This window comes from Scyliorhinus canicula, chromosome 11 (assembly GCF_902713615.1).
Source record: "Scyliorhinus canicula chromosome 11, sScyCan1.1, whole genome shotgun sequence".
Lineage (NCBI taxonomy): Eukaryota > Metazoa > Chordata > Chondrichthyes > Carcharhiniformes > Scyliorhinidae > Scyliorhinus > Scyliorhinus canicula.
This window is the reverse complement of record NC_052156.1, coordinates 57,794,165-57,820,031: the sequence shown is the minus strand read 5'-3', so window position 1 is coordinate 57,820,031 and position 25,867 is coordinate 57,794,165. Positions and strand designations below refer to the sequence as shown.

General features: G+C 44.5%; 1 protein-coding gene across 1 annotated transcript in view; it reads left to right on the top strand.

Moving 5' to 3' along the window:
- The window catches only part of LOC119973101 (FERM domain-containing protein 4B-like), a 416,202-nt gene that overhangs the window by 42,086 nt on the left and 348,249 nt on the right, over positions 1-25,867 (top strand). The gene's annotated exons all lie outside the window — the stretch shown is intronic.

Below are 25,867 nucleotides of genomic sequence, written 5' to 3'. Positions count from 1 at the left end.
TAACCCTGCAAGCAATTTTGATTGTCCTTTCTTGTGGGCCCTTTTCTGTCAGGATATTATGCTGGCATGCAAATACCTGCAGCGTGCAGGTGTGCTATGTTTTTTGACGGAAGGGAGAACAAGAAGCATTGTCCTTCTAGTCCTGGTTCTTCTTCTCACATCAGCTCCTGCTGTCATTTCCATCAGGACTTTTATCAATCGGGGCAAACACCTAGTTAAGCCAGGTCTTGTCCCAAGTCCTCGTTCCCCTACTCCCCCCCCCCCCCCCCCCCCCCCCCCCTCCCCCCCCCTCCCCACCAGGAGTAATGTTTCATGACCTATCCGTTATAGCTGTGAGATATTCCGCCGGCAGAGAGTAATTACTGAAGAACAGTGATAATACCATTGTGGATTACGGTCTGATAATTGTACACATGTTAGGTGGATTGACCATGATAAATTGTCCCTTAGTGTCCAAAGGTTTTTGGGTTGCATGGGTTGGGTGGGGGATTGGGCCTATGTAGGGTACTCTTTCGGAGGGTCGTTTCAGCCTTGATAGGCCAAATGGTCTCGTTCTGCACTCTAGGTATTCTATGAATTGCTAAAAGCAATGAAGAACTGCTTATTTCATTACAATTAGAGTAATTGCACTGAGTGCTGAGCTTGTGGCATTTGAGTGCTACAGTGAGAGTTTGGTGACTGAGGGAGTATAAGGGTTATTTAAAGTCTAGTATTTCTTTTATTTAGTTAATTAACTTAAAAGTTGTTGTTTGGTCTATAAGAAGGTGAATTTTGAATCAGCTTTAAACAAGGTTCTACTTGGACTTGCTTGCAGCTGGAGCTTGTTAATTAGTTAATTGCATTAGGCCAGTTTTTAGAAGCTAGAGTCACAGTATAAATAGGGGCTAGATACAGTGCAGACTTTGTTTGCACTGAGTGCTGAGCTTGTGGCATTTGAGTGCTACAGTGAGAGTTTGGTGACTGAGGGAGTATAAGGGTTATTTAAAGTCTAGTATTTCTTTTATTTAGTTAATTAACTTAAAAGTTGTTGTTTGGTCTATAAGAAGGTGAATTTTGAATCAGCTTTAAACAAGGTTCTACTTGGACTTGCTTGCAGCTGGAGCTTGTTAATTAGTTAATTGCATTAGGCCAGTTTTTAGAAGCTAGAGTCACAGTATAAATAGGGGCTAGATACAGTGCAGACTTTGTTTGCACTGAGTGCTGAGCTTGTGGCATTTGAGTGCTACAGTGAGAGTTTGGTGACTGAGGGAGTATAAGGGTTATTTAAAGTCTAGTATTTCTTTTATTTAGTTAATTAACTTAAAAGTTGTTGTTTGGTCTATAAGAAGGTGAATTTTGAATCAGCTTTAAACAAGGTTCTACTTGGACTTGCTTGCAGCTGGAGCTTGTTAATTAGTTAATTGCATTAGGCCAGTTTTTAGAAGCTAGAGTCACAGTATAAATAGGGGCTAGATACAGTGCAGACTTTGTTTGCACTGAGTGCTGAGCTTGTGGCATTTGAGTGCTACAGTGAGAGTTTGGTGACTGAGGGAGTATAAGGGTTATTTAAAGTCTAGTATTTCTTTTATTTAGTTAATTAACTTAAAAGTTGTTGTTTGGTCTATAAGAAGGTGAATTTTGAATCAGCTTTAAACAAGGTTCTACTTGGACTTGCTTGCAGCTGGAGCTTGTTAATTAGTTAATTGCATTAGGCCAGTTTTTAGAAGCTAGAGTCACAGTATAAATAGGGGCTAGATACAGTGCAGACTTTGTTTGCACTGAGTGCTGAGCTTGTGGCATTTGAGTGCTACAGTGAGAGTTTGGTGACTGAGGGAGTTAGGTGAGGAGGGAGTAAGGTGCTCCTTACATTTCATTTCCTATATTTATCAAAGAGCGTGAAGGGAACCAGGAGTTTAGAGTACAGCTGACTGGGAGCAGAGTCGGAGGGCGGAGGTCCAGTTGGTCCACAGGGCAGCTAATTCTGTAAAGTAAGAGGGGATGGAGGCTAGGGCAGTTGCATGCTCCTCCTGTAGGATGTGGGTGGTGAGGGATACCACTGGTGTCCCCGCTGACTATACCTGCGGGAAGTGCACCCAACTCCAGCTCCTCAGAGACCGTGTTAAGGTACTGGAGCTGGAGCTGGATGAACTTCGGATCATCCGGGAGGCAGAGGGGGTCATAGAGAAGAGTTACAGGGAGGTAGCCACACCAAAGGTACTGGACAAGAGTAGCTGGGTTACAGTCAGGGGAAAGAAAACTAACAGGCAGACAGTGCAGGGATCCCTCGTGGCCATTCCCCTTCAAAACAAGTATACCGTTTTGGATGCTGTTGGGGGGGATGACCTACCGGGGGAAGGCCCCAGCGGCCAGGTCTCTGGCACTGAGTCTGGCTCTGGGGCTCAGAAGGGAAGGGGGGAGCATAGAAAAGCAATAGTAATAGGAGATTCAATGGTTAGGGGAATAGATAGGAGATTCTGTGGTCGCGAGCGAGACTCCCGAAAGGTATGTTGCCTCCCGGGTGCCAGGGCCAGGGATGTCTCTGATCGTGTCTTCAGGATCCTGAAGGGGGAGGGTGAGCAGCCAGAAGTCGTGGTGCACATTGGTACCAACGATGTAGGTAGGAAAAAGGGTGTGGAGGTAATAAACAAGTTTAGGGAGTTAGGCTGGAAGTTAAGGGCCAGGACAGACAGAGTTGTCATCTCTGGTTTGTTGCCGGTGCCACGTGATAGCGAGGCTAGGAATAGGGAGAGAGTGCAGTTGAACACGTGGCTGCAGGAATGGTGTAGGAGGGAGGGCTTCAGGTATTTGGATAATTGGAGCGCATTCTGGGGAAGGTGGGACCTGTACAAGCAGGACGGGTTGCATCTGAACCAGAGGGGCACCAATATCCTGGGGGGGAGGTTTTCTAGTACTCTTTGGGAGGGTTTAAACTAATTTGGCAGGGGAATGGGAACCGGATCTGTAGTCCAGCAACTAAGGTAGACTATAGTCAGGACGCCAAAGCACGTAGTGATGCAGTGGGGAAGGTAACAATGACAAAGGAGAGTACTTGCAGGCAAGGAGATGGGTTGAAGTGTGTATACTTTAATGCAAGAAGCATCAGGAATAAGGTGGGTGAACTTAATGCATGGATCGGTACTTGGGACTACGATGTGGTGGCCATCACGGAAACTTGGATAGAAGAGGGGCAGAAATGGTTGTTGGAGGTCCCTGGTTATAGATGTTTCAACAAGATTAGGGAGGATGGTAAAAGAGGTGGGGGGGTGGCATTGTTAATTAGAGATAGTATAACAGCTGCAGAAAGGCAGTTCGAGGGGGATCTGCCTACTGAGGTAATATGGGTTGAAGTTAGAAATAGGAAAGGAGCAGTCACCTTGTTGGGAGTGTTCTATAGGCCCCCCAATAGCAGCAGAGATGTGGAGGAACAGATTGGGAAACAGATTCTGGAAAGGTGCAGAAGTCACAGGGTAGTAGTCATGGGCGACTTCAACTTCCCAAACATTGAGTGGAAACTCTTTAGATCAAATAGTTTGGATGGGGTAGTGTTTGTGCAGTGTGTCCAGGAAGCTTTTCTAACACAGTATGTAGATTGTCCGACCAGAGGGGAGGCCATATTGGATTTAGTACTTGGTAATGAACCAGGGCAGGTGATAGATTTGTTAGTGGGGGAGCATTTTGGAGGTAGTGACCACAATTCTGTGACTTTCACTTTAGTAATGGAGAGGGATAGGTGCGAGCAACAGGGCAAGGTTTATAATTGGGGGAAGGGTAAATACAATGCTGTCAGACAAGAATTGAAGTGCAGAAGTTGGGAACATAGGCTGTCAGGGAAGGACACAAGTGAAATGTGGAACTTGTTCAAGGATCAGGTACTGCGTGTCTTTGATATGTATGTCCCTGTCAGGCAGGGAAGAGATGGTCGAGTGAGGGAACCATGGTTGACAAGAGAGGTTGAATGTCTTGTTAAGAGGAAGAAGGAGACTTATGTAAGGCTGAAGAAACAAGGTTCAGACAGGGCGCTGGAGGGATACAAGATAGCCAGGAGGGAACTGAAGAAAGGGATTAGGAGAGCTAAGAGAGGGCATGAAAAATCTTTGGCGGGTAGGATCAAGGAAAACCCCAAGGCCTTTTACACCTACGTGAGAAATATGAGAATGACTAGAGTGAGAGTAGGTCCGATTAAGGACAGTAGCGGGAGATTGTGTATTGAGTCTGAAGAGATAGGAGAGGTCTTGAACAAGTATTTTTCTTCAGTATTTACAAATGAGAGGGGCCATATTGTTGGAGAGGACAGCGTGAAGCAGACTGATAAGCTTGAGGAGATACTTGTCAGGAAGGAAGATGTGTTGCGCGTTTTGAAAAACTTGAGGATAGACAAGTCCCCCGGGCCTGACGGGATATATCCAAGGATTCTATGGGAAGCAAGAAATGAAATTGCAGAGCCGTTGGCAATGATCTTTTCGTCCTCGCTGTCAACAGGGGTGGTACCAGAGGATTGGAGAGTGGCGAATGTCGTGCCCCTGTTCAAAAAAGGGAATAGGGATAACCCTGGGAATTACAGGCCAGTTAGTCTTACTTCGGTGGTAGGCAAAGTAATGGAAAGGGTACTGAGGGATAGGATTTCTGAGCATCTGGAAAGGCATTGCTTGATTAGGGATAGTCAGCACGGATTTGTGAGGGGTAGGTCTTGCCTTACAAGTCTTATTGAATTCTTTGAGGAGGTGACCAAGCATGTGGATGAAGGTAAAGCAGTGGATGTAGTGTACATGGATTTTAGTAAGGCATTTGATAAGGTTCCCCATGGTAGGCTTATGCAGAAAGTAAGGAGGCATGGGATAGTGGGAAATTTGGCCAGTTGGATAACAAACTGGCTAACTGATAGAAGACAGAGAGTTGTGGTGGATGGCAAATATTCAGCCTGGAGCCCAGTTATCAGTGGCGTACCGCAGGGATCAGTTCTGGGTCCTCTGCTGTTTGTGATTTTCATTAACGACTTGGATGAGGGAGTTGAAGGGTGGGTCAGTAAATTTGCAGATGATACGAAGATTGGTGGAGTTGTGAATAGTGAGGAGGGCTGTTGTCGGCTTCAAAGAGACATAGATAGAATGCAGAGCTGGGCTGAGAAGTGGCAGATGGAGTTTAACCCTGACAAGTGTGAGGTTGTCCATTTTGGAAGGACAAATCTGAATGCGGAATACAGGGTTAATGGTAGGGTTCTTGGCAATGTGGAGGAGCAGAGAGATCTTGGGGTCTATGTTCATTGTTCTTTGAAAGTTGCCACTCAAGTGGATAGAGCTGTGAAGAAGGCCTATGGTGTGCTAGCGTTCATTAGCAGAGGGATTGAATTTAAGAGCCGTGAGGTGATGATGCAGCTGTACAAAACCTTGGTCAGGCCACATTTGGAGTACTGTGTGCAGTTCTGGTCACCTCATTTTAGGAAGGATGTGGAAGCTTTGGAAAAGGTGCAGAGGAGATTTACCAGGATGTTGCCTGGAATGGAGAGTAGGTCATACGAGGAAAGATTGAGGGTGCTGGGCCTTTTCTCATTGGAACGGAGAAGGATGAGGGGCGACTTGATAGAGGTTTATAAGATGATCAGGGGAATAGATAGAGTAGATAGTCAGAGACTTTTTCCCCGGGTGGAACACACCATTACAAGGGGACATAAATTTAAGATAAATGGTGGAAGATATAGAGGGGATGTCAGAGGTAGGTTCTTTACCCAGAGAGTAGTGGGGGCATGGAATGCACTGCCTGTGGTAGTAGTTGAGTCGGAAAATTTATGGACCTTCAAACGGCTATTGGATAGGTACTTGGATTAGGGTAGAATAAGGGAGTGTAGGTTAACTTCTTAAGGGCAGCACGGTAGCATTGTGGATAGCACAATTGCTTCACAGCTCCAGGGTCCCAAGTTCAATTTCGACTTGGGTCACTGTCTGTGTGGAGTCTGCACATCCTCCCCGTGACTGCGTGGGTTTCCTCCGGGTACTCCGGTTTCCTCCCACAGTCCAAAGATGTGCAGGTTGGGTGGATTGGCCATGACAAATTGTCCAAAATTCTATGATTAACCTAGGACAAAAGTTCGGCGCAACATCGTGGGCCGAAGGGCCTGTTCTGTGCTGTATTTCTCTATCTATCTCTATTACAAAAGGCTGGACTTTGGGGCCAACAGGGGTTCGTGCACACTGGTCAGAGAAAATGTGCAGCCTACGTCACCTCCAGGGGAGAGGGGGGGAGAGAGATGCAACAGAATGTAGTGCCGTACTTAAGTGACCACCATCGGGCTCTACTGCAGTTGAAGTCCCTGGTAGCAGGAGTCGTGTCTGCCAAGAGCTGCTGGACAATCAGAAAACATCAGCTACTCATTGCCACCAGCGCCAGCAGGGGTCATGGCAGCTGCGAGCAATACATCCACCAGAGGCCTAAACTAAAGGTGAGTGAGGGAATTTGGGGGTTGCGGGGTAAGGGTTGAGGCAAAAGGGTGGAGGCAGGGGTTCAGAGGCAAGGGCAGTTGGGTAGCTTTCAGCAGTCCTACCCACTTCTTGATTCTCGGTCCCTCGATCGGGCACTGAGTGCATGAAAATACCCCTCCCCACACCCCAAAAATAATTTTTGGGTGGCCTTCTGAGAGTGCGGGAATGCCATGTGGCTCCCGTCAAGTTCTCGAGGCACCACTATGTGCGGTGACCTCGGATAATGGGTGTCAGTTGGCTCATTAATGGGGCTAATTGACATCCTCCAGCAGCTGGGAATCCTGTATCAGCCCCACCATCTCCCAATCATCTGACTTAATCAGGTTGGTTCTGCCACCGGGAGGTTGATGCAGGACCTCTCCCACCATTAAGTAGGCCTGGGCACCATGGTTTCTACCATGATAATTTGAATTAAATCCAGCTCAATGCAATTCATTTGAGTAAGCTTTGGAAACAAATTAATAATACTGGAGTTAGTTCAAGTACAGATCATCCCATAATAACTGCTCCTCTAATGTAGAGATGCAAAGGATTCCTATGTTGCCAAATGCTTTGATAAGTCAAAAATGTAATACCACATATCCATCTGCACTAATGGTTCAGAAATTTAATGAACATTTAATTTTGCATGCAAACCCCATCTTACTGTTAAATCTGTGGTTTGTTACTTGATTCCTTGAAAATCAATGATGAATAAAAATGCCAAATGTGGTGATAATTGTGTGAGCTGCCTGAATTTGTGTCACCAGTCACATGATCGAATTCTTTGCCAAAGAGTGTTTCATTCCAGCAGGACAACACGGTAGCACAGTGGTTGGCACACTTGTTTCACAGCTCCAGGGCGCGATTCGCCCAGCCCCACGCCGGGCCGGAGAATCTCCCAGCCCTGCACCATGTTGCGTCGGGGCCAGAGCATTCCGCACGTGTACCACGCATGCGCTGATTGGCGCTGCCCCCAGTCAGCACCAGGATGTAAGGCTGGAGTGGCGTGAACTGCAGAATCAGTTGTCCCCACACCCGTTTCGCGCCGTTGTGAAACACGACGGCGCGAACACTTAGTCTCCATTTTGGAGAATCGCGCCCCCCCGTGTCCAAGGTTTGATTCCCGGCTTGGGTCACTGTCTGTGCGGTGTCTGCGTGGGTTTCCTCCAGGTGCTCCGGTTTCCATCCACAGTCCAATGATGTGCAGGTTAGGTGGATTGGCCATGATAAATTGCCCTTAGTGTCCAAAAAGGTTAAGTGGGGTTACTGGGTTATGGGCATAGGGTGGAGGCATGGGCTTAACCTGGGTGCTCTTTTCAAGGGCCGGTGCAGACTCGATGGGCTGAATAGCTTCCTTCTGCACTGCAAATTCTATGATCTATGAGATTCGGATACGAACATGAAGAGCTATCTGTCTCCATATCTCTATACCAGCACTAAAATATATTTGTGTTACAGCCACGAGTGATCGGCACTCAGTGCATAAAAGTACAGAAGTAGCTTTGCTTTCCCGGAATGAACAGTGAGATGCAGCTGAAGTGTAACTTCAACCTATAAACTAGATATTATTTTAATAGGTAAAAGTTTCAATCCTGTACCTGATATTTTTGTGTCAATAGGTATCACCATTTCTCAGCAGGCATTGAGATGGAGCTTGGCTGAAGAGAAAGGCAGAGCGTATGTGTCACAGCAAAATGTCAAATAAATGAAAATGTTCTCTTTAAACTAATCATGGTTCTGAGCTTCTCTTTTATCAGGGTTGAGGTGTCACAGCAATATGATGAAGTTTGTGGTAATTTGTTTTTTGATCCAGAATAGATTTGTAAATTTGTTGACTGATTTCTATTTTCAGCAAACTAATTTGCATTCGTTGAATGAACTGCCTTTGAATTGCTGTGATGTTGACAAACTCCTCGCGGAGATGCCAGTCAACAGAGGAGGTGCCATTTTAATCTGCATTCAGCCCAAAAAAAAGTCCAACCAGATGCTTGGATTTCAAATATCAATTGCTTTTAAGAATTTTACACTATTGTGTTGAAAGCACACAGTTTGAAGGAGTACACTAGATTCAACACCACCTGCAAAGGAAGTGTATAAACACGGAGCCACTTAAGACCGCTTTGATCTTAAACATTAGAATGCTTTGGCCAAATATTGTGGGGTTCCTTAATTTGGAACAAAACGGAATTTCTCACTTCTCAACTAATAGTGTGGGCCTCTATTGATCCAGATTCTTGCAATTTAGACAATGACAGTGGCTACACATAAGCAATCATTGAATGGCACAAGAAAAGGATGAGTTTTACTTTTCCATCAAAAATGTTCAGAAAAGGGTATTTATAAGGTGCTCATGAGGGTATTTATAAGGTGCTCATGAGGGAGGAAGGGTCCCAGACAGAGGAATTGAAACTTAAATGGGAGGAGGAGCTAGGCGGGGAAATGGAGGACGGGCTGTGGGCAGAGGCCCTGAGTAGGGTAAATTCGACCGCGACGTGTGCTAGGCTCGGGCTGATTCAATTTAAGGTCGTTCACCGGGCCCATATGACGGTGGCTCGGATGAGCAAATTTTTTGGGATAGAGGACAAATGCGCTAGGTGCGCGGGAGGACCAACGAACCACGTTCACATGTTTTGGGCATGCCCTAAGCTGAGGGTGTACTGGGAGGGATTTGCGGGGATCATATCCCGGGTGCTAAAAACAAGGGTGTTGATGAGTCCAGGGGTGGCAATTTTTGGGGTTTCAGAAGACCCGGGAGCCCAGGGGGAGAAAGAGGCTGATGTTTTGGCCTTTGCTTCCCTGATAGCCCGGCGACGAATGCTATTGGCGTGGAGGGACTCAAAGCCCCCGAAGACTGAGTGGTGGCTTGTGGACATGTCGAGTTTCCTGGGTATGGAAAAAATTAAGTTTGCCTTGAGGGGATCTGTACACGGGTTCACTCGGAGGTGCCAACCATTTATTTACTTATTTGCGGGAGAGTGAGCGTCAGCAGGGGGTGGGGGGGGTGGGGGTAGAGTAGGAGGGAAAAAATGGCGGGTAGTACCGGGGGGAGAGGAGTGGGCTTGTGCAATATGTTACGATTGAAGTATTGAAAGTACATGGATGTTTGCACATTTTTGCCTTTTTTGCTTTCTTTCTGTTGATGTCTGTAACTGTTTACAAAGCCAAACACTACCTCAATAAAATTGTTTATTAAAAAAAAAATGTTCAGAAAAGAACATTCCTTGTCCTTCCCCTCTAGTGACGGGGGCTTTATAATAATCTTTATTGTCACAAGTAGGCTTACATAAACACTGCAATGCAGTTACTGTGAAAAGCTCCTCGCCTTCCCACTGTGTTCCCTCCCAGTCCAAAGCTATCCACAATTTTATGGGGTGTGGGTGAGGCTTGAAAGTACCCTCCCAACCTTTCCCAAATTAAGATCCTTAAATATGTAATTAGACAAGAATTTAATCCCCTCCCAGGCAGGTTTGGTGGCCATAGCATTTAATTGGGTGGTGGGTCGGTGGGTTTCTGCCCAATTAAATGCCACCACGGCCTTCACATCTCCACCCTGATTAAGTCTATGATGGGAAGGGCCATGGACGGCCCTGCCATCATCTGAGACCTTAAGTGGGCCTTCCCACCTTGGACTTAATCAGGGTGGAGGTGGGAAGGTGTGAGTTTCCCATCCACCACCTTCCTGACCAAAGAAATGCCCACACGACCAAACTCAACACCTGACAAGTGATTATTCGTACACAGAGGAAGTCATGGACAAGCTTGATACAATGCCCTGAAACAATGCTGTTCTGGAAAATATCACTGGATGGTCATCAGGAGCAGGAACTGGTAACATTTCCCTTGAAACCCGGGTGCATGCAGATCAACTGTAGCTCTGGCTGAGAGATCAGATTTCCAGACAGTGCAATTTGCTATTACATATCTGGGACAATGGCACTAAGGACCTTACCACAGATGCAAGAGATGATGCATCAATGGGAACAAATGTGCAAACATGTAGAGCCAGGGACTTATAATAGATGGGCAATTGAAGCATATGGCACCTCAAGAAGCAGGCATCCAGTTCTATTTCAATTCAGTGCTGCAGCTCCAATTCAAATGCTAGTACTATTCAATGAGATGTGTGTTATATTGAAGAAAATGATTACTTTTGTAAGGAGCCTATTTTTTACATTTAATAATAGCACTGTTTTCATTACAAGATGAGAACAGTGCAGTGCAAGACTCCATGGCACTAGACCTGTCATGCACATACTCAATTATGTTGGGATGTCCTCAAAAGAATGTGAAAGGGCACTTCGGAATTAGTCAGAGTTGCGATTGTCCATTGGCATAACGGTGTCATTAGCAATAATGTTTATCAGTACAGTATTGCATTACTATGTCATGTAAATCAAAGGTTGTGCTCCTCTAAATGGATATCAAGCGGAAACATAAACCTTCATGAATTTGTCTTTCAGAGGGCTTGCATCATTGTATTATTTTTCATAAGCGATTGGCCATTTTGTCCTATAGTATGTTGAGCAGCGATTATACAATTTTACGTCTCACTTTGAAATCATACAATTTTACGTCTCACTTTGAAATCAATCAATGTCAGTTCTGTAAGAGGCCGTTATGAAGAAAGCCCAGGTTCACACTGCTTATCCATATTGCATTGTAAATAAGAGTTGGGTGGATTATTGTGTGCTCTACATTTGACAGTAAACAGTGTGGGAAAGGGTATGTTGTGCAGGAATTGAGGTGCGATTCATAGAATTGAGACAAAAGGAAAATACTTAACAAAAATGCCAGAAAATCTCAGCAGATCAGGCAGCATTAGTGGATAGCAACTAAGTTAATGACTGAAATTTTCTGGCAATGCCTACAAGTGTGATCTTTCAGTCCCGCCAAATGGCAGGGCTCCCCCCAACCCGGTCCAGGTTCTCTGGTAGCGGGTGTGATGATATGCATAAAGCAATTCTATACATAATGTTATACATGACCTCTGACCACTAGGTGGCAATATGAACCCACTATGTGACCCTGTGGCTGGGCAGTTGGGCGGAGGTCGTGTTGGAAGATCTATGTATTTTGCAGTAGCTCTATAATGGTTATTTAGTGTTAGGAGTTCATTATTCTGTTTATCCTAGTTACCTTTATCATGCAGTTGTTTAATAATAAATTAACCAGATGTCCTGCAGTTCATCATTCACTTTGGCCAGTCTACACAACATGATCTGAAACATTATTGCTGTTCCTCTCCACAAATGCTGCCAGATCTGCTGAGTTTTTCGAGCATTTTTTGTTCATTGAATTAAAAACTGATTTTAATACCAAAGTGGGATTCTGGCAAAAAAGGAGCTCCCAAAATATTTTAGTGTCTTTTATACAAATGTTTAATCGTAAATGATAAAAATAGTGAACTTTTCATGCTGATCTTTTTTTGCCAGGCAGCAATGTTACGTTTTTCACATACCTTAATTGTTAATTTTGCTGGTAGTTTTTCTGACCTTTAGTTCTGGCCTATTCCCAACCTGAGTATCTGTCAAAAGCGTTACTTTTCGTTCAACGCTTTATCTCCAATTAACCTCAAAGTGCTTGGAAAACCCATTCCATTTGTGCATCCACATTAAGCTCTTAGCAGAGGACCATCACATTGATGCTCCCTATCATCTGTCAGCAATGCCACAGGAGATCAGCTGATGTCTTAAAGAAAGTTCAAGCTATAAGAATTAATCAGACAATTTGATTACATTATCCAATATTGTACAATTAATTCCAGAGTGACAAGAAATAAGTGGAAAGCTCATTAAAAGTGAAGTCTGCTGATTACATTCAGTGTTCTGTAGTCTGTTGATTAACGTAACTGCATCTAAGCAGAAATACAGCTTTGGATAAAGGGAGACATTGGGCAGGATTTACCGGCAGTCCCACGGCTTGCTTCCCAGAGGTGGAGGCAGCTTGTTGTTGGCCACCAGCAGGATCTTCCAGTCCCACCAGTTTCTAAGGTGTTTTGCGTGGCTCAGTCATCCCACTACTGGGAACCTGCCGGGGTGGGTCTTGCCTTCAGAAGGACTAGAAGATTCCACTAGCGGGAAGGGCCTGAAAATCTTGCCGAAGTAATTGGGGACTTGAACATTTCAACTTTTCAACTTTTCCAATGAAATTAAAAGAATATTAATACTTTAAAAAAATTAATTTAGAGTACCCAATTATTTTTTTCCAATTAAGGGGCAATTTAGCGTGGCCAATCCACATAACCTGCACATCTTTTTGGGTTGTGGGGGCAAAACCCACGCAAACACAGGGAGAATGTGCAAACTCCACACGGACAGTGACCCAAGTCCTCAGTGCCGTAGGCAGCAATGCTAATCACTGTGCTGCCCACAAAAGAATGTTAATACTTAAAGATAAGCAGTAGGCTAGGTTCCTTACAATCTTTGGAGAAGCTCAACAGTCTTTGGGAAGCCTTTGGCAGGGCGTAAGAACGAGAGGGAATGAGTGACAGACAAAAATAAAGTGAAATGAAAATGATGTGGAGAATTGAAATAGATGGCTAATGGCATGTATATAATGTTGCAGGAAGTGCTTGTGAGGTAGCTGGCCCTCTTAACCACCCAGAGACCAATATCACAGCATGCCCAGGGGAAAGTGGAGAAGGTTTGAGGCATCAATTCACAATTAGAGTGCCAGTTTTGTTTCATGGCACAGTTTTTCCATTTGAACTGCAGCCTGTGGATACAGTCGCTAACTGTCATGGCAGAACCTATAGATATGCTTGGTGACATCTTGGTGGGTGTGGCTTATCAGACAGTCTGGCCTGATTATCCTGTCTTGCTTTCTTTTGTGCAATCTCACTCAAACAATGGCACTCATTGAGCCAGTGATGCTCACATCTCATGAACGAATATATTTAAAAATTGTATGTTAAAACCTGAAGTGCAAATTTGAAACAGCTGTAAAACCGAGTGGAGATCCAACATAATAACAGATTTCCAGCCGAAGTCACCGAATGTATGCACAGGAATCTGCCAAAATTATTTGGAAAGTTTAGTCCAGAAACTTTGATGCTTGAACTTCCCCAAACGATTTAAGCAGCATGTGACAGAGGAAATGGAAAGGAGGCAAGAAGAATTGGTGAGAAAAGGCAAAGTAAATATTTTTTATCTCTTCCCTGCTAATTCCCCTGATCATTTCACCAAAGTCTACTACCAAAATAACAATGGTCAAAACAGGAAAAAAACAAAAACAGATGTTCATTATATTTTACAAACGGGTCCAAGTAGAAATATTTCCTTTCTTATTAACCTAACTGCAGGCCCAAGCTCGCTTTTTTATAATGGATTTGGTGTATGTGGGGTGGGGGGGGGGTTGGTGGACAGGACAAAGGACTTGAGAGCAGCTGCTAGAAAGCCTTCGGGTCAGAAGTTGGTAATGCAGGTAGTGAAGGAAAATTCCACGTACCTGCTTGAGATCCCTTGTCTTTCTATCTGCCTCCTTCAGATCTGATGAGGTGTGCATGTACAGCTTAATGCCAACTTCCTTGTGTCTCTCTCCAAATGCGTGCCTTTTGATCATAAATGGAAGAAACAGAATTCAGAATGTCACAGAGAGGAGTTCAAGGATTTTGATCCAGAGTCAGTGAAGGAACAATGATATATTTCCAAGTCAGGATAGTGTGTGTCTTGGAGCGGAACTTGCAGGTGCCGGTATTCTCCTGCATCTGCTGTCCTTGCCCTTCTTGTTGGTAAGGTTGTGGGTTTGGAAGGCGTTGTTGAAAGAACCTTGGTGATTTGCTGCAGTGCATCTTGTTGACACTACAAACTGTTGTAACATATTGGTGGTAGCGGCAGGGGGGTGAATATTTATCATAGATTATCATAGAATTTACAGTGCAGAAGGAGGCCATTCGGCCCATCGAGTCTGCACCGGCTCTTGGAAAGAGCACCCTACCCAAGGTCAACACCTCCAACCTATCCCATTAACCCAGTAACACCACCCAACACTAAGGGCAATTTTGGACACTAAGGGCAATTTATCATGGCCAATCCACCTAACCTGCACATCTTTGGACTGTGGGAGGAAACCGGAGCACCCGGAGGAAACCCACGCATACACGGGGAGGATGTGCAGACTCCGCACAGACAGTGACCCAAGCCGGGAATCGAACCAGAGACCCTGGAGCTGTGAAGCAATTATGCTATCCACAATGCTACCGTGCTGCCCAAAGGTGCTGATGAGGTGCCAATCAAGCGGGCTGCTTTATCCTGGATGGTGTTGAGCTTCTTGAGGACTATTGAAGTTGCCTGAAGGACTCGAGGAAAGTGGAGAGTATTCCATCACATTCCTGACTTGTGAGATAGAAGACAAGTTTTGGGAAGTCAAGAGGCGAGTTCCTCCCCACAGAATTCCCAGCCTTCCCAGCAATTATCAGTGAACATAGAATTTACATAGAATTTACAGTGCAGAAGGAGGCCATTCGGCCCATCGAGTCTGCACCGGCTCTTGGAAAGAGCATCCTACCCAAGGTCAACACCTCCACCCTATCCCCATAACCCAGTAACCCCACCTAACACTAAGGGCAATTTTGAACACTAAGGGCAATTTATCATGGCCAATGCACCTAACCTGCACATCTTTGGACAGTGGAAGGAAACCGGAGCACCCGGAGGAAACCCACGCACACACTGGGAGGATGTGCAGACTCCGCACAGACAGTGACCCAAGCCGGAATCGAACCTGGGACCCTGGAGCTGTGAAGCAATTATGCTATCCACAATGCTACCGTGTGGTCATAGTAGTTACATTGCAGGTCCAATTCAGTTTCTGGGCAATGGAAACCCCCAGGATGGTGAAAGCAGGGGAGTCTGGGATGGTAATGACATCTAAGTGTCTTGGGGAGGTGGTTATATTCACTTTTGTTGAAGATAGACATTGCCTGGCGCTTGTGTGGCGCGCATGTTACTGAGGCCGAATATGGACACAAGATCTGAATTCAAGATCGGCCCAAACCTCCATGTTGTCCAGATCTTGTTGCATGTGAACATGGACTGCTTCAGTATCTGAAGAGTCACGAAAGCTGGTGAACTTTGTGCAATTATCAGTAAACGTCCCCTATTCTGGTCTTATGATTGGATAGTCATTAACATAGCTGCTGGTGATGGTTGGGCCGAGGCCACTCTTTTTTGGAACACCTGAAGTTATGGCCTGAGACTGAGATGACTAGCATCCAACAACCACAACCAACTTCCTTTGTGCTAGATATGATTCCAACCAGTGGTGAGTTTTCCCGCTGATCAAGGGCTCCTTGATGTCATACTCGATCAACTGTTACCTTAATGTTAAGGTCAAGCACTCTCACCTCACCTCTTGAATTCAGATCTTGTGTCCATATTCAGCCTAAGGCAGTCATGAGTTCCAGAGCAATGTCCCTGGCATAATCCAAACTGAGCATCAGTGAGCAGGTTATTGCTAAGTAAGTGTTATAAGAACTTAAGAACTAGGAGCAGGAGTAGGCCATCTGGCCCTTTGAGCCTGCTTTTCCATTCATTGAGATCAAGGCTGACCTTTTGTGGACTCAGCTCCACTTTCCCGCCCAAACACCATAACCTTTTATTCCTTTATTATTCATAAAGCAATCTATCTTTATCATGAAAATATTTAATGAAGGAGCCTCAACTGCTTCACTGGGCAGGGAATTCCATAGATTCACAACCCTTGAGTGAAGAAGTTCCTCCTAAGCTCAGTCCTAAATCTACTTCCCTGTATTTTGGGACTATGCCCCCTAGTTCTGCTTTCACCCGCCAGTGGAAACCACTTCCCCCCCATCTATCCTATCTATTCCTTTCATAATGTTATATGTTTCTATAAGATCCTCCCCGCATCCTTCTAAATTCCAATGAGTGCAGTCCCAGTCTACTCAACCTCTCCTCATAATCCAACCCCCTCAACTCTGAGATTAACCTAGTGAATCTCCTCTGCACACCTCCAGTGCCAGTACGTCCTTTCTCAGGTAAGGAGACCAAATCTGAACACAATACCCCAGGTGTGGCCTCACTAACACCTTATACAATTGCAACATAACCTCCCTAGTCTTAAACTCCATCCCTCTAGCAATGAAGGACAAAACTCCATTTGCCTTCTTGATCACCTGTTGCACCTAAAACCAATGTTTTGCGACTCGTGCACTAGGACACCCAGGTCCCTCTGCACAGCAGCATGTTTTAATATTTTATCATTTAAATAATAATCCCATTTGCTGTTATTCCTACCAAAATGGATAACCTCACATTTGTCAACATTGTATTCCATCTGCCAGATCCTAGCCCATTCACTCAAACTATCCAAATCCCTCCAGTACTTCCAGTATCCTCTACACTTTTTGGTTTACGACTCATCTTAAGTGTCATCTGCAAACTTGGACACATTGCACTTGGTCCCCAACTCCAAATCATCTGTGTAAATTGTGAACAATTGTGGGCCCAACACTGATCCCTGAGGGGCACATTAGCCACATTGCCAACTAGAGAAACACCCATTAATCCCCACTCTTTGCTTTCTATTAATCAACCAATCCTCTCTCCATGCTACTACTTTTCCCTTAACGCCATGCATCTTTATCTTATGCAGCAACCTTTTATGTGGCACCTTGTCAAAATGAAATGAAAAATGAAAATTGCTTATTGTCACAAGTAGGCTTCAAATTAAGTTACTGTGAAAAGCCCCTAGTCGCCACATTCCGGCGCCTGGTCGGGGAGGCTGGTATGGGAATTGAACCGTGCTGCTGGCCAGCCTTGGTCTGCTTTCAAAGCCAGTGATTTAGCCCTGTGCTAAACCAGCCCCTTTACGCTTTCTGGAAATCCAGATATACCACATCCATTGGCTCCCCGTTGTCTACTGCACTGGTAATGTCCTCAAAAAATTCCACTAAATTAGTTAGGAATGACCTCCCGTTTATGAACCCATGCTGCGTCTGTCCAATGGAGCAATTTCCATCCAGATGCCTTGCTATTCCTTCCTTGATAGATTCTAGCATCTTCCCTACTACCGAAGTTAAGCCAACTGGCTTATAATTACCTGCTTTCTGCCTACCTCCTTTTTTAAACAGTGGTGTCGAGTTTGCTAATTTCCAATCCGCTGGGACCACCCCAGAGTCTAGTGAATTTTGGTAAATTATCACATCCACTTGCAATTTCCTTGGCCATCTCTTTTAGTACCCTGGAATGCATTCCATCAGGGCCAGGAGACTTGTCTACCTTTAACTCCATTAACTTGCCCATCACTACCTCCTTAGTGATAACAATCGTCTCAAGGTCGTCGTCACCTATCATAGCCTCATTTCCATTAGTCACTGGCATGTTATTTGTGTCTTCCACTATGAAGACCGACCCAAAAAGCATGTTCAGTTCCTCGGCCATTTCCTCATCCATTATTAAATCTCCCTTCTCATCTTCTAAAGGACCAATATTTACCTGAGCCACTCTTTTTTGGTTTATTTATTTGTAGAAACTTTTACTATCTGTTTTTCTATTCTGAGCAAGTTTACTCTCATAATCTATCTTACTCTTCTTTATAGCTTTATTAGTAGCTTTCTGTTGCTCCCTAAAGATTTCCCATTCCTCTAGTCTCCACCAATCTTTGCCACTTTGTATGCTTTTCCTTCAATTTTATACTCTTCCTTATTTCCTTGGATATCCACGGTCAATGTTCCCTCTTTCTACCATCCTTCCTTTTTGCGTTGCATGATAGCACTGTCGATGACATCACACATCACTGATTGAAGTAAATTGATGGGGCAGTAATTAGCCAGGTTGGATTTATCCTGCTTTTTGTGGACAAGACATAACTTGGCAATTTTCCACAGAGCCAGCTAGATGGCAGTGTTATGGCTGTACTGGAACAGCTTGGCAAGGTGTGCGACTAGATCTGGAGTACAAATCTTCAGTACTATTGCTGGAATGTTGCCAGGGTCCATAGCCTTTGCAGTGTCCGGTATTTCATTGGAAGCAAAGGCCCAAGCCCAGAAATACCAAGGCAACCACGGAGCAAAGACCCAACTGAATAGATCGCCACCACTTTTTCCTTTCCATAATAAATATGAGCTGAGCATTTTACCAGTGCTGTAGAAAGCAATATTGAGGGAATTATATCTGTAATGCAGTGCAGTGAAAACTGTGCATAATACAGCACTAACAAATGAGTTGGCACAAATATTTCAAGAACATGCTATTCCTCTAGGATAATGTCAGCGTAAATCGCTTCCATTGACATTCCTAAAATGCACAGAAGTGTGCTGAAAGGACCACAGACCTTTAGCCACATGCATAATTCTCATATTAAATTGAATTTATCTGTAGTCAATGCTGTTGGTTGTTAGGTTTGGACAAATTTCCCCCCACCCCCCCTGGACACTCCAGTGTTGGAAATACCAAGACATCGATTGTGCTGGTTTCCCTCCATCATCATCGCTCCTTTATGTTATCCCACTCCAGCTGAAAAGACAGCCTCCGAAATTAGCCCATCCGCACATAGCTAGGGAGACGGCCAGATGAAAAATGTTCCAACTCTCTGTAGTCAAACATCCCTACCCAATGGTATTATCAACAGCACGGGTTAATAGTCTATCAATTATGTTGCTGACACGGGTGGCACGATGGCCCAGTGGTTAGCAATGCTGTCTGTGGCGCTGAGGACCCGGGTTCGATCCGGGTCACTGTCTGTGTGGAGTTTGCATGTTCTCCCCATGTCTGCATGGGTCGCACCCCCACAACCCAAAGATGTGCAAGGTAGGTGGATTGACCACATTAAATTGTCCCTTAATTGGCAAAAAATAATTGGGTACTCTAAATAATTTTTTTTAATGTTATTGCTGACACTGCTCAGTTGACCAAACTTCTGATCCTTCTCAAACCCGACTAATCGTCATATGCAAATTTAAACAGCGAACATTTGAAAGTTATTTTAATCAGTGTTCATTGATAGTGACTTACCACCAAAAGCCATTGGATAAAGATTAGGAGCAGAAACCCTGGTTGATCTTGCTCTTCGAGAGCCCAGGGCTACCAAGGCTACACGTAGCATTCAACATCCACCACAGCCAAGATCACGAAATACAGAACAGATTGTGAAATGAATCTGGGATCTTCCTGACCTGTGTGGCTAAGTACCAGATAAATGTGGTTTCCTCATTGAGCCATCAGATGAGCTATCAGTTGAGTCTACCATGTTTTGATATCTTATTACCTCTACTTTCTGAGGCTTGCTGACATGGTGCTAATGTTCAGAAGTCCTGTATTTGAATTGGGTACTTGCCTGTTAAATGACATCATGCATTGAGGAGGAAATGGGCGCAGCACGCAAAATCAACACCAGTACATGAGTAACAAATCATTTCAGAATTCATCCTGTTAAAATTCAAGCAGCAAGTGCTGGAAATATACAATGGGACTTCCACATTTAGTGGAGAAGATGGGTTAAGGGTGTTAACTCTTATCAGAATTTGGCAAAGAATCTTTGTCTGCAATGTTAACCTTTTCCGATAGCTTTCCTCCCCCAAAATTGACTGTTGTTATTTCATTACCAGGAAGTGTGTTTTGTTTTTCTTCTTATCCCTCTGATCTCCAAAAGGATCATTCAATGCTGCCTGAGTTGCCGAGACCTGTGAGGATGCACAGTGTTGGATGCTGTTTCACTGAATGTGTTATCTGCCTTTCCTTACGACACTTTTCATGTAAATCAGACATGCAAAGCCCCATGCGACTGTTCATGCAAATTTTCAACTGGTTAACATAGATATTAATTTGAGCAGACATTTGTCTACTTCTGCATGAACCTGTTCCATAACCTTTTATATGGTACAAACAACATAATTTAAAGAGGATATTGGCATGGTTTGGGGGAGTTTCTTTTTGTCCGTTCAAATCTAGTCAAAGCTAAGAGCACTCCTCTGTCAGAATTGACATGTTTAGGGAATGTTTGCTCAGTAACAAATGTCTGCAGCAGCTTAAGCTCTGGGCATTTTACCGGAATGCCTTGAACATTTCTTCAACCAGGAAATAATTTGTGACTAAATGACATCATATTAAATTATCCGTAAACAACAACTTTTATGTGGCACCTCTAACATAATGAAATATCCCAAGGTGCATCACAAGATCATTATAAAACAAAATATAACATTGAACCTCACGAGGGTATATTAGGTCAGATGACCTTGGTTAAAGGGGTAGGCTGTAAGGAGTATCATGTTATAAACAGCCTCGGGTAAGATTGCCAAAAAGGTTTTGATCCATTGAGACCCCTAGATTTGTCACCATCCAGCTGGGATACCCCAAATTGGACAAATTTGGAGGATGAGGAGGATGACTGGCTTTATGTCTTTATTCAACCCACCCTCGGCTGGTAGCAACAAAGGTTTAATCTAACGGGGCAGCACGGTGGCGCAGTGGGTTAGCACTGCGCCGAGTTCCCAGGTTCGATCCCGGCTCTGGGGCACTGTCCGTGTGGAGTTTGCACATTCTCCCCGTGTTTGCGTTGGTCTCTCCCCCACAACTCAAAAATGTGCAAGCTAGGTGGATTGGCCACACTAAATTGTCCCTTAATAGGAAAAAATGAATTGGGTACTCTTTAAAAAAAATTTTTAAAGGTCTAATCTAACAAGGTCCCCATTGCCTTGGATACCCTTTTCAGACCCAATAGTTATGTTTAAAAAGGAGCCAATTTAACTAGGCTCTCTTGAGTTACGATGGAGTAAATTTATTAACTACTGAAAAGATAAGGAGAAACGGTAAATCACGTGTACCTACATGTGGACTAGAAGTAAGAATTGAGTCCAATAATAAGGAAATATGAATAAAAAGTTACATGGAACAGACCCAGTTTAGTTCAGCTGGTTAGACAGCGTGTTCGTGATGCAGAGCGAGGCCAACAGCCTGTACCGGCTGAGGTTATTCATGAAGGCCCCGCCTTCTCAACCTTGCCCCTTGCCTGAGGTGTGGTGATCCTCAGGCTAAATCACCACCAGTCAGCTCTCTCCCCTCAAAGGATAAAGCAGGCTATGGTCATCGGGCACTATGGCAAATTTACTTTACTGAGGAGTAGATGATATTTCTTGGTGGTGGGAGAAGGTCCACCATTGGCCAGCATTGGGATATCTGGGATTTCATATTGAATCACCCCATGCCTCTGGGAAACCCGCAGCACAGGGATACCTTTGGCGGGATTGGCTGATCCCGCCAGCATGAAAAGTTGGAAGATCTCATCCATTGTCACCAACCAAATTTGTGCACATCTTTTTGTACTGTTCTATGTTCTATCACCAGAATGACAGAGAGTGGGATAGCTTGATCTTGGTTTCAGACAATGCTCGGCACAACGTCGAGGGCCGAAGGGCCTGTTCTGTGCTGTACTGTTCTATGTTCTATGTGTTGTGGCTGATTATAGGTCAATTTCCATAGTTAATTCTATGGTTAAGGTATTCTGTCGTTCAGCAGTGAGATTTCAATTCCTTTTTCAGCTCTGATTCTTCTGCTGGCTGATCAACTTTCCCAGTCAGAGTTTTAGGTGTTCCAGCAAAAGCTGACTGGGGATACCGTATTATCTTCATACAGCAACACATACAAACAGACACTAGGCAGCTCTCTCGGCTAGCTTTTGACCCCTGTCTTTGTGTATTCAAACTGGAATTCACTGGTCGATCTATGCAATTATACCCATTGTCTCTGGATGAGATAATCATTATGTTACTTTGTCTTCATCAGAGATGGTAATCAGTGCTTGGATTATTTTAGAATTACTGTGTCTGGAACCACAGGGAGGGGTTTCATTGTTCCTTAGAGAAACACCCTGCAACCATTCCTGTCAGTGGCTGGCGATAAATTCTCAGCCACCCTGGAGGTCTGTGTCCTTTTTACAAATATCACACATGGGTCTCTTTAAAGTCTTTATATTTCCGTGGATAATCCAGGTTATTTTTCTTTATCATAATAACAACTGTTAAGAAGGAGAGCCAGGTAGAGAGATGTTGAAGTGTAGGGAGGGTATTCCAGAACTTGGGACCTAGGCAACTGAAGGCATGGCCATCAATGGTGGGGCAATTATAATTGGGATGATCAAGCGGCCAGAATTAGAGGGGTGCAGATAGCAAGTGGGGCTCGAGGACTTTACAGAGGTCGTGAGCAAAAGGCCATGTAGTGATTTGAAACAAGGTTGGAAATGTTAATATCAAGGTATTGCTTGCCTGGGAGGGGGGGGAGGGGGGGGGGGGGTTGTTGGGTTACGGGTATAGGGTGGATACGTGGGGTTGAGTAGGGTGATCATTGCTCGGCACAACATCGAGGGCCGAAGGGCCTGTTCTGTGCTGTACTGTTCTATGATGCTTCTTTTTGATGATATTGCCCGGCAACACGTAGATGAAAAATAAAAAAGGTCAAGGCTAGTTCCTTGGGGGAAACAGGTAGCTGTGGGTGCATAAAACGACATCATTGTGAGTAATGCACTGGCTCTGATTAGCTCAATAAGACCAAGTGAAAGAAGTGGAATCGAGCTGGACAACAGTAGAGAGCTGTTGGAGGAGTATGATATGCTTGTAAAAGGTTGAAGAGAGGTGTCAAGGAACAAAGAGGGAAAGTTTATCTTTGTCACAGATACATAGAATGTATTCTGTGACTTTGATAGGAGCTGTTTTGCTCTTGTGGCAGGGATGAAAACCTGGTTGGAGGGATGCAAACATGGAGTTCCAGGCTGCATAGGAATAGATTTGGGAGATACGTAGTAGCACTCCTGTTGACTTTGGAGGGGAAAGAAAAGTTGGAGATGGGATGTAATTTGCAATGATAATTTGGTCAAGGATTGGTTTTTTTTGAGGAGTGGGTTGATGAGTGATTTAAAAGAGAGAGGGACGAATGAAGAGAGAGAACCATTTACACCGTTAACTAACATGGGGACCAGATGGGGAGGTTGGTGTCCTCAAGATCAACTCATTGGGGAGGGGGGCGGCATGGGGTGAGAGAAAGATACAAGTTTAGGGCTAAAGACAAGGGGAACAATAGAGGCAGTTTCACCAAATGGGCTAGTGGAAGGAAGAGATTCAGCAGATTGAATGGTCTCCATCTTGTGGTGTGTCTGACCACAGTTAGCGTGTTGGCTTACAGGGACTGTGTAGCTACTGAAAACATGAGGTGGCACATTGGTTAGCACTAATGCCACACAGCGCCAAGGATCCGGCTTCAATTCCGATTTGGGTCATTGTCCGTGTGGAGTTTGTACGGTCTCCCCATGTCTGTGTGGGCAAGTTCCGGTGCTCCAGTTTCCTCCTACAGTCAAAGATGTGCATGTTAGGTGGATTGGCCATGATAAATTGTCGCTTAGTGTCCAGGGATGTGCCACTTAGGTTATGGGGTAGATTGCTCATTTGAAGGGTCAATGCAGCCTTGATGGGTCGAATGGCCACCTTCTGCACTATAGAGATTCTATGGACTATTTCATAAGATATATTTTGTAACCTGTGTTATCCTTAAAATCTGCATACATATATGAAGTGGGACCTTCCCGACAGTACAGTAGTAACATCAACTGTCATCCATGGAATCCCTGCTGTAAAAAAGGAGCCATTGGTCATAACGAGATCACAATCCAAAATTACTGGCCAACAGCATTAATTTTATGTTTAATCAACAGGTTCAAGATGTAGAATTTCCCTTGCACGATCTATAATTCTGAGTACCTTGGCACCTGGTATGGTTTTAAACTGTTGAATTGCATCACTTTTAACAATAGCAACCAAGTAATTTATGTTCATATAGTGTCTTTAATGTAGAAAAAATATCCCAAGGCACTTTGCTGAATTCTAAGCAGATGGCACATGATATACCCAAGTATACTCGCAATCTGGTCATGGGTTATTTATTCCTGGCTGTGAGGTGTTGACCAAGCTGAGATTCAAATTAGGCCACAACTTCCTCTTGAGTGCCAATCGTACGGAGATTTGCTTCCGTGCCGGTCCAAACCTTCTAAATCAGGCAGGGCAAGATCCAGGCAGTGCTCACAACCATCTATCCAGTCAAGATCCATCCATCCTCACAAGATCCAGCCAATCCTCACAACCCAGAACCCAACTCTCAGATTGAAGAAGGGTCAAAGGTCAAGGGAGTTGGGTTAGACTTCAGGGCATTGTCGGACCTCTGGTGGGTGTGGGGGTGGGGGAGTTGATCCTGCCGGGAGTGGGTGGGTGTTGGGGGGTGCACCTAAATGGGATTTCATTATCTGTGGTGGTGGGGGTGTTCTGAATGGGCTGTACTATGCGGGGAATGGGTGCGTCTGGTTTGGTCAAGCACGCAGGGATTGGTTGAGCCTCTGGTTGGTTCCGGACTGCGTAGGGGTAGGGGCGGGGATTCGAGTTAGGGGAAATGCCATGAGGAGTCTATAGGGATTTGATGAATGCCAGAGGACTGCTTCGTGGGGGTTTAGAGGAGCCTTGTAGAGGAACAGTTGTGGAAGGGGTTGGGGGGTGAGTCCTCTGGAGGGGGTGGGTCTTTTGAGCGGAGGCCGTGTCAGGGATGTAGGGAAGTTCCATAAACAGTCAGTCTGGGCTTTTACCATAGCTACCAAGACGTTTGAAGAAGTTTAAAAGTTAGAAGTTTAAATTCTCTGATAATACAGCGTTAAACGCTTTTAACGATACTTTAATTGCGCGCTGGCGCCCAAAATATACTTGTTCAAAAAGAAATCCTAGTTTGAAAGACATGACTGCAGCAGTCAAGCACACTCTAATCCAAGCTTTTAACTCTTACTGTACAAAATAGTTATAATATATATCCAAAATTATTACATTCATCACGCTGCTCGATGGCGATAGGAGTAGGAAAGAGACACTGCATGGAAATTATGAGCAGTTAGGCATTAAGTTAAAAAGCAGAACCTCAAAAGTAATCTCTGGATTATTAATTGAGCCATTTGCAAATTGGCATAGGGTAAATAAAACTAGATGGATGAATGCATGTTTTTCATACTGGTGTGACAGGAGTGGACTCCAGTTCGTGGAGCACCACGAGAAAGTGGGCACTGTACTGTTGGGATGGTCTGCACCTGAGTTGTGCTGGGACCAACGTTCTATCGAACCACATAACTAGGGAAGTAGAGTTTTAAACTAAATAGTCAGGACGAAGAAGTCTATATGGGAAGATGTGGTAAATTAAAGTGTAGAGTCAAGGCAAGAGGAAAAGGTCTGATTTGGGAAAGGATAAACAGACCATGACAGGAAGGGACAGACTTACAAATCCAACAGTACATCACTAGATAAGGCTAGATGTTACAAATTAATAAAAGGACAAAACTAAACGCTTGTGTCTGAATGCATGCAGCATTCAAAAGAAAGCAGATGAACTAACAGAACAAATAGAAATAAATAAGTACTAACTGAGAGCCATTGCAGAGACACGGCTGCAGGATGGCAT